This window comes from Dreissena polymorpha, chromosome 13, assembly GCF_020536995.1.
Source record: "Dreissena polymorpha isolate Duluth1 chromosome 13, UMN_Dpol_1.0, whole genome shotgun sequence".
Classification (NCBI taxonomy): Eukaryota; Metazoa; Mollusca; class Bivalvia; order Myida; family Dreissenidae; genus Dreissena; species Dreissena polymorpha.
The window spans coordinates 74,854-85,217 of NC_068367.1; the positions used below are offsets into that span (position 1 = coordinate 74,854).

Sequence of the window (10,364 nt, forward strand, 5' to 3'; positions counted from 1 at the left end):
CGAGCCCAGTTGAGGGTAACTTATTTGTGTTTCTTTAATTTTATTCTTGTTTTTTTTCAATGGAGCTTTTAAGATCCAATGTTACCATTTATCTATATTAAGCAATTTAATGACAAACTGTAAAAAGGTCCCTTTTAGATGTTTACTAAAAATGCCACAAGGTAAAAATTTAGAACTCATTGGTTGTTTATTTGATTTTAAAGTGATTTTGTTTATTTACCTTGTCAGCGAGGTTACTTTGAAGTATTATCACTTTTATCTTTTTTTCCAAATCAATAATAGAAAAGAAAATTTAAGCTTCATTTTGGGAAAACAGGGCTTAATGCATATGCATTAATTGTCATCCCAGTACCAGGGACTCTCTTTAAACGAAAAACACCATAAAATCATATAGTGTCGTCTTTGATTATCTTGTGCGCACTGCACAGGCTAATCAGTGTGCACAGGACACCACTTATTTGACATGCATTAAGCCCATGTTTCCCTGAAGCCAATATATACATATTTTAATGACAAACTGACCAACACTTTAGATAACATACACACACTCGCTGTCTGCAGTGAACCAGTGGTGAAGTATAAACAGGAAGATGCGGTGGTTATCGTTCTTAGCGTAGTTAAGAGCAGACTAACTTGCAACACTTGCTCTTAACATAAGTTTTCCGCTAATGCGAACAACTAAAACTACAATCCTCCACATTAGCGTGTTTGAGCATCTGGCGCTGGAAAATGTGGGGTTCTGTCAGCGGTGTGTCAATATACAGATTATAAACGCTCAGTGAAGCCATGTTGGTTTAAGAAAAAGCTTGGAGTAGACATGTAATTAACCTCCGTCGACGTTAAGGTATCTTACGCTGATGTTGATCAAGTAAATGAAATGCAATCTGTTTGAGATTGACGCATGCTTTTTGCTTTAGTGTAAGTTTTTCCTGATGAAAGTTGAAGTATGCGATTATGCCCTGTTCGAATAAGATAGGCACGGTCGGTTTAAATCGTACGCACATTATTCATACCACGTTTATTTGCGCAAAAATCGACCTTCCGTCCCACACATATTCCATTATTTTATCCTCAAATTAATGTTCATCGGCGCACTTCAAAAAAAAGATTCGGCATATGGAACTGGCTTTCAGCTGCATAGTATCTTCTGTTTGTATTGACAATTTGCTTCAGCTTATTTTTAGAGTTCCACAACGCCCATTCTTTGTTCATTAGAATACTAATAATAATAATAAAAATAATGATAATAATAATAATAATAAAAATAATAATAATAATAAAATAATAATAATAATTCATTCGTTCAGTCGTCTCTTATTACGGTAGGAATTTAAAAAAAGATATTTTCACATGTAATTTTTCATTATTTATATTTTTTTCGTATAAGAAAAAAAATCAAACTGAACCATAAGCACTTCAGTGATATCTGTTTGCAACCATGACAACAAATTACTTATGTAATTACTAAATAAATAAGTTTCAAATAATTGTTAGCATTCATATACCTGAGTAATTTACCGGTAACCAATTGCTTCGTGACAGTGCACTTGCCTGCTTCGTTAATCGGGGTATCATTAGGTACACTTTTCCAGGGAAACGCATGCTTACATACGTTAGAGAAAAAATATCGTCCTGCTACTGTAACGCAAATAATTGTCTCTCAGCAATTTAAGCATGTTAGTGTAATTTGGATAACAGCGACGACGAACAGAAATGTCAAATTTGATTATACGTCATTATATACTTATATCATAAAAGTATGTTGGGATAGATGATAAAGTGCATATAGCGAGGTCCAAATACCTGTGAGATGCAAACATTGAATTACGTTTGTCCGTGAATAAACGTGGTCAAAACAAAGTTCTCTGTGATGTTGTATCAAACTTTAAAACCGCTGCTTGCCTATCTGATCTATAAGACTATGATTGACCATGATTTGACTTTGGTCTGACCATGTTTAATGACAGTGTTTCTATGCAAAGAATAAAGCTCAATTTTAAATAGTAACCAACTTTACTTAATTTAGCAAGCATTTATTACTAAGGTTTTTGCAATATTTGTATATTTTTATGATGTTTATCATCAACATGTTTTTAAATTTTAATTTTTGTTTTATGATTTTTAACATTGAATCAGGGTCACTGGATTTTGTTTCATAACCGTTCATTTGCATTTTTTGCAAATCCCTGCCAAGCGTTAATATTTTGCATCTTCCAGACATAAAACCATGTCTTCTTTTACTTACTATGTACTTCAGTCGATATAGATAACGCAGCAAATTTGCATTAATGAATGTGTACTATAACCTGTATACAACAGTTTTTTATTTAAAAGTGCCATTTTATCCAACACATATTACTTCAAGCTATACCATACAGATAAACCCATTTCATGTACATAATGAGCTATTAACCTTCGTAATTAACATGTATCGTCCCCAGAAAGTAGTTTTCATCAAGAGTATAATTGCAAAGTTCCAGATTGGCAGTTTATGTTCCTCTTGAGACATGTTGTTTCTGATTGGTATTCAAACTGCATTGGACATATAAAAGAATATTGATTGCCAGAAAAAAGAAAAATTCATTGATGTATATAAAAAGTTTGTGTGTACAATTATTTCGATAGTTCAATTATTACGTATTTAAAAAGTGTATATATGAAGTGCATATTATTTTGGTAATTTAGTCATTATTGGGATTAACGATTCAGACACTGCTTAGAATTTAGTTGTAATAATTGTAATACTGCTGCTCCTCTTCCTCCTCCTACTACTACTACTACTACTACTAATAGTAATAGCAATACTACTACTACTTCTAAAAGTAATAATAATAATGATATTATAATTATTATTATTATAATTATTATCATTATTATTATTCGTATTCTTATTAGTATTATTATTATTATTATTATCATTATTATTATTATTATCATTATGTTCTACATTATTTTATTATTATTATTATTATTATTATTAAAAATAATACTAATAATAACACAAATATTAATCGTTATTAGCATCATCCTCATCATAATTGGCATTATTCATCATCAAAACTATCATCATAGTATTATCATTAAAAACCTAATGAGCATGAGCATTATCACCATGAACATTTGAGCTCTCAGTGTCTCATCTTCTACATATGCGTTTAAGCGTTTTCCATTAACCAATATGTAAAGATAAAGATATGTAAATTAGCGTGTATCATCTGGAAATCCTTCAAAATACTTATTCTTGAACAGAAATATCAGTCGATTAGCGCCTAGTTCGATTGTTGTCTATCGTCCCTTTCTTGCTCGCAAGAAACATTGTGTTTACTTCTTATAGTTCATACGTTGATAATTTGCGTTTTATAATGTGAACCATTTATCATAAAAACACAAAGACAATAGGTTAGACTATTGGTAGTAGTAAGGTCTCTTGACCTATATCTCTTGATGGCGATCACTGCTTACAGAGCATTACATACGATTTACTCTGAATCGGCTAATATCTGACGCTCCAAACATCTTGACAGTACACGCATAGAGCCAGGTGGTAGGCGTCACATCAATGAGCTTATCAAAAAAGCAGTTAACCTGCCGTGATGATTCACAGCACTGACTAATGGTAAACAAGTCGCAAAACCGCTTTGTCTTTTGTTAGACAAATGGTTAATTGTTTTCTTTATATCATTCATGTAGATAAACCTGAATGGCTGCGTTATCGGGGACTTACCTGTGATCATGTGTAGCTTGTGAGTAAAGACATAGTTGGTCCAAAATGCAAACATTAACGGACACATAGGTTGCAACTAGGCTTAGGTTTGAATATGTCATTCCTTAAGGTAGCGCATCCGTAATGATTTCCCGCGATTTCTTCAAAGATCGAAGAGCTTTTTTACCTGATTACTTTTGGGTATCTAATTTAAGCAGGTATTTATGTGAAGTTGTCGTGGCCGAGTGGTTAAGGCGATAGACTAGAAATGTTTTGAGATCTTCCCGCGCAGGTTCGAATCCTGCCGACAACGTATACTATTTGCGACGCGTGTTATTTCTTTTATAACGTAATTTGATTTAATATAGCATATACGCTTTGTTTATTGTTAAAAATGATGCAATTTGTATGCACATTTTTCAATTTTGAAAATTAAAACAACGTTTTTTAACAAGCACTAACACTTACAAAGGCTGAAACAAACTGATATATTATCTGTCTGAAATCGACGGTCTATCCATTAAATAGACCATATTGGTCTAAATTTACAAAAGTTAATTGACAAAAACACTGGGGAATTCGAGTTAAACATTGCGTAGATGAAGGTTACATGTGGAACGTCGAAACAAAAACAACCTTCACAAAATGTTTTCGTTTGGAACCTATAAGTCATGAAGGTACAGTTCATTTGCAGCCATTACAACAGTTTCGTTATAATACTAGAATAAACGACAAAAGTTAATGTTATATTTAATTAATACATAAATTGCATACATCAACATAAAGGATGAAACGCATCTGAGCTCCGTCAAATGTCATCAACGTGATCGCTATACGCCTGCTCACCATAGGTTAATATATGCCAGCATCACGCCTGGTGTAAAAACGATTGACAAACATCTTTAGTCAGAAATAAACTCGTATTCCAGAATTAACAAGTTTCAACTTTTTATCTAGGACAGATTACATTTGTAATGTAAAACCTGTTTATTAACAACTTAAAAAATGTATGTCTCTTTATATACTAGAAAAAATGAAAACTATACAATCTGCTGACACATTTCTGACGATGAAGTTCTTAAAATATATGTTTAACAAATCATATACTGTTAAGCAGCATGCACATGACCGGAGAAATGCAAGTTGATCAGAGCATATGTGTACTCAAACAGACTTGCTTAACATTTGGAAATATGACAAGTTCATAAAAAGTGTCATGGATTCGCAAATTAATGTATGAGTTATATTCAAATAAGCAAAAACACGCTCCTAACTCTTACTAAACATAGTTCTGAAGTATATGCCTCTTAACAATTATAAATCGAAACAGAAATTAAAAAAATAACGAGTGTGTTACTCACTACAGCGACAATTCTGAAGACACGAGTATTACCGACATAGCGATAAAGCAACTCTTTAACTGTGCTTAGTATAACTGAAGTGTTTAAGCGCTTTCTTTCTAAAGGCCCGGGGTTCGAACCCTAAAGAAGAACGCATATTTTTATTTTATCGTTTTCCTTGGGTGTTTTTTTTCTTAAAAGCTATTTGGAATTACAGTTTTGTTAGAAATTGATATTATTTAATTATACATGTAGTGTAAAAATGTGATTGTCTGTATACAAGTCATTTTGCGTCACTGCAAAATATAGTACATTACGAACAAACACACCATTCTCAACATATAATATTTTAATTGGTTTAGCTTCAGGTTAATACAATATACAATACAGCAGTTCACGAGTAAACATGTTAAAAACATAGTAGCATGAGCTTTGACCAGTATTGAATTTCATAAGTTATTAAATAAAGTATGAATGCATAAAAAGGTCTTGGGAAATTGGATTACAGCATTTAAAATCTTTACAACAATGGTATAACGATAACATACAAACACAGACGAATCTACAAGAAAGCAAGAAGTCAAGATTGAGTTATAACTTATACACAATCATAATAATTTATATACATTTTTTTACTAAATGCTTTATGTACAAACATGGCTAAGTTTCCGTTTGTACTTTTTTTATCAGATTGCAGTAATTCAATACACTGTATCATGTTTGGTCTTTTCCAGTAATACTTACTTATATACAATCGTCTAATATCATTATATCAGAAACATTCTTATAAAAATGATATCATTACTCATGTACTATGACATGTAATATGGACACAGAATAAGAGAATATGTGGAAAAAGTGTTATAATTAAATAAAAACAAAGTAAACATAAAATATGGGTTGAAATTAAATTCATATAACAGCAAACTTAACGTACTAAAATCTAAGATGGAGTAAATGAAAGAGAGTTGTTGTTGACCGTACATGAAAGTTTGATGTCCCTTTGTTGTATGCTGCTCTTTGAGAGATCTATATAACCAGTATGTTCGTTAATTAAATTAAAAACACATCTTATTAATGGAACTGCCATCACCGTAAGTTTACCAATAGCGGTATACATATTATATTAAACCCAACCATGTGAGCATTTTCCCTAAATCAAAATAAAATTGGTCCACAGTAAAATATGTTAATCCTTAATGTTAGGTGTCACAAACGACCGCTTGGGGAATTGGTTATATTTGCAGAACATGTATTGGTTGTTTAATATTTCTCGGAACAATAGAAACAAAAATAACTCGAATTGGATTCTCCTGAAACACGAACATTAAAAACGATATATTCTTTTCAAAGAAACCGTTAAAAGAGTTCGCATCATAGTGATCATATAACACAATATGTATTACAATTTGCCATGTGTTCGACATATATATGACATGTTAAATGCAGTTTTTTATCTACGTTATGTGTATTATGACTACACCTGTTGTGTACACTGTCATACAGGACACGCCAAACAACATTGTCTCATACGTGTACGACTATATGACGAAACGCATTATCAGACTTATCATCGCCATGAACTCGTGAATCATTAAGATAATTTTGTTTTCATAAATCAGAAATATCTTTTTTAAATGCAAATACTTACATATTAAACATACAATCTCTTGCACGACGGTCACATTACATTCACCTCTGTGTTGGGCTCAGAACGGACTATTGTTATGAAAGCGTCTCATTTATGTCATGATCATTCCAAGCGTTCATCATTGAGGTTACAGTATACTAAATAATCTCTTGCACGACGGTTACATTGCATTAACTGCATTAAAGAAAACCATCTCATACCATGATATCTTATATCAGTCTTAATTAATTATTATAAAATTGATATGCTTTTTTATGTTAAGAAACCGACATACATAAATACGTCGAAGCAATGCCTAACGTCACTCAATAAAAAATATGTACAATTGTTTACATTTGTGAAGTGCGTGGAATGATTACATCTGTGTAAATGGGTAATAAAATAGTTCCGAAGAGTTAAAACTCACAAGTTTTTGCACGATTTGTCGTACATTTAAAAGTCATATTTCTTAATTAAATGCATGCGATTTTAAATATCCACTCAAATATACATTGTATGCGTTTGTTCGGTTTTAGCTATTTGGTAGACAAAATGGCGTGCTGAGCCTTATGCAGAGTTATATGTGAGAGCAAGGAACGACAACTCTGCGTGGAGATTGATTAAACATAATGTCCAAAATTGCAAATGGCGTTTATGTCCGTGCATTTACAGACGAGTATGCGTGATTGCATGTATTCATGTACACGTCTCATGTGTTTGCTTAAATAGCAGTATATATCAAAGAGAACTAGCAGATGATACCAATATTACATTGACAAAATTCTAATATGGTAATTTGACAATATTTCCATATTTCGCAGAAGAATTATAACTGGTGTCCATGTATGATGAAATATGACACAGGAATGCAGTGACATGTACATATTTTAGTACGTTCACAAATATGCCTTTAATTCCCTTTCGTTGAAGTGCTTTAAACTGTACACTCTGGTTTACTTTATCAAATCATTTCTAAAATCAACATTTAAGCAATATAATCTACTTCCCTTTTTAACAAATATTTTTGAGCCATCGCTTAAAGGCAAACACATTATCTATAGCTGGATAGCCGGCCCGAAACCATTCTTGAGATTCATCTTTGTTTTCCTCCGCCTCTTCATATAATAGTACATTTAATATACCGGAACATAATGAGTACATCATAATTGTGAAAGCGATTCCATAGTAATTTCCGATAATAGATGTAGGTCCAGATTTGGGTATTGGATATATTATACTCTGATATAAAACTATAAACTTTTAAACAATTCATAAACGTATACATTATAAACTAAGGACATGACTTATTTAAGATTAATAACCAAAATTGATTTAACATTGCACCGCGTTTTAAAACAAAACAAAGCAATCGTTTCTGTGCGTAAAATGTGTATGATAGCATGCACTTGTTTATAATTTTTGTCTCGATTAATTAGGTGTTATCTGAAGCAATTTATTATCAAAGCCGCATTTTCCAGAAGGCGTTCGTAATTATCCCTGCAGACACCCTAGGGACATATGCATCAAATTCACTAAAATCCATCCAGTTGCTTTTGTATAACAATTCCATCAGAAAAACAGCGTTCAAACGGCTTGATTGCTATACGTGATTAAATGTTTAAACATTCAGGATTTATATATTTTCTAACAATGTATTAAATTTGAAACAAATACAATGTACAAATGCATTACTTTACAGTGTAGTGTTTATTGAATTTTCGCTCTTCACGTAGGCTGTAAAGATCCACCATTCACGTGTCGTCACCATTCAATGCAGATGGATGTTCACCTTCTTTATCGATAAAACCCACACAATAGACAACAATTATTATTTTAGGACAAACAATACAAGAAAATTATTTTATTACAAATTGTTTATGAGCATTCGCAGAAGCGTCGCTATCAATAACTTAAACAAATGTCAAACACCAATCCATCTTACACAACGCCGATACATCTACAAGACCTCATAAGCGCTAGAATATTATATCAAAGACGCAAACAAAGTCAAAGCAAAGGATATCTATTTATGGTACTTCAAGTTTTCAAATCGTGTTGGTTTACGTTAGCTTGGATTGTAATTCAAATTGACACGAAATGGTATTATTTGAATGCCTGCTTATGAATATATATAAATATATATAATGTATGAATTACTTGTTATCGGTGTATTACAGCATCACTTTCCAAGGGATGTTTCACATTTTAAATTCTAATGGCATATTTATAGTTATATTATTGCTGCCAAACTGGTTAAGTCGTTATTGATTTAATTGACAGAGCGAAGAGACAAAAGAAATGTCATTAGCCACTTACACAATATTAGAGCCTTATATGTCCATCAGGTTATTATTAATATAAATAAGAGGTTTATACCAGTTTAACAAATTTAAATAAAAAATTTCGGGCACTATACAAAATTAAATAATATATATATTCAATATTTAAAGTTTGGGAATTTTCCAAAATAGAAAAGTAAATATGTGTTGAGCGGTTTCTGTAAAATACAATCTCTTAGAAAAATTAAGTGATAATATGAAATTTATTTGAAAGATTAAATGTTTCCCTTAAACCTTGGTTCGGCGTTTAACGAAGCTAGAAATAACAGTCTGGCTCAACACAAATGTAATTTCAAAATATGTTTTAGCTGTCATCTTGATTGAATCTTCTTGTTTAAAGCTCAAGAGATTCGCGACAAAAGCACAGCCTAGACGATGCGTCTCACACCATCCTCAGCATGATCAACATCATCTTTCAAGTTTGTGTACTTGAATTCAGTCTTGTCTATAATACTATGATTCACTTTGAGAACGAATAGTGTACAAGCAGGTTCACGCATACGTCGTTTTAACACGGGGAATGGCTGACAAAAGCTATGGCAACCAAGACAAGATTATTTTTATATTCCACAAGCAGGTTCACGCATACGTCGTTTTAACACGGGGAAAGGGCTGCCAAAAGCTATGGCAACCAAGACAATATTATTTTTATATTCCATATGTATACTTATTGACTATATATTCACATTAGATGTTACGAAAAGCGAAACTATTGATTAATAATATCGTACTGATATATCTGTATTTGGATTGATTTGACTTCCATTTACATCCTTTTACAGATTTCTCACCACTAAAGTCCACGTGTATATTCGTGTTTAATTTATTTGTGAAAAAAAGACAGAATGTCCATGATATAGCAATCATTTCAACTGTCATCTAATAAAAAGTTTCTTTAAAAAAAGTTGTTAAACATAAACGGGCTTTCAACTGTACAGCATCTACAGTTTGTATTACAATTTGTTACTAAAATAATGTAATACACATATAACCGATGAAACAATTAAAAACAAATGTTATCATGTAATTTTTAAATACGTATTGTCAACAATCTTCATTTAAAACATAAATGAAACAGAACAATCTTGAAATAAGCAAATGTTTATATTATACAGCAGATAAACGGATAACCTTTCTAAACCAATCTCCTTTTAGAAGTCAACTGATAATCCTCATTTTCCAAAATGCAACTTGTGCCTTCAATTATATATATATATATATATATATATATATATATATATATATATATATATATATATATATATATATATATATATATATATATATATATATATATATATATATATATATATGTGTGTAAATTATGTTTATTCAAAACACAGAATTGTATG

At 31.4% G+C, this 10,364-nt stretch overlaps 1 non-coding gene across 1 annotated transcript; it reads left to right on the forward strand.

Moving 5' to 3' along the window:
• Nucleotides 1-3,934: 3,934 nt before the first annotated feature.
• On the forward strand, nucleotides 3,935-4,016 carry Trnas-aga (transfer RNA serine (anticodon AGA)). The gene has a single exon. It is a non-coding gene; the product is annotated as a tRNA-Ser (tRNA).
• Nucleotides 4,017-10,364: the final 6,348 nt, after the last annotated feature.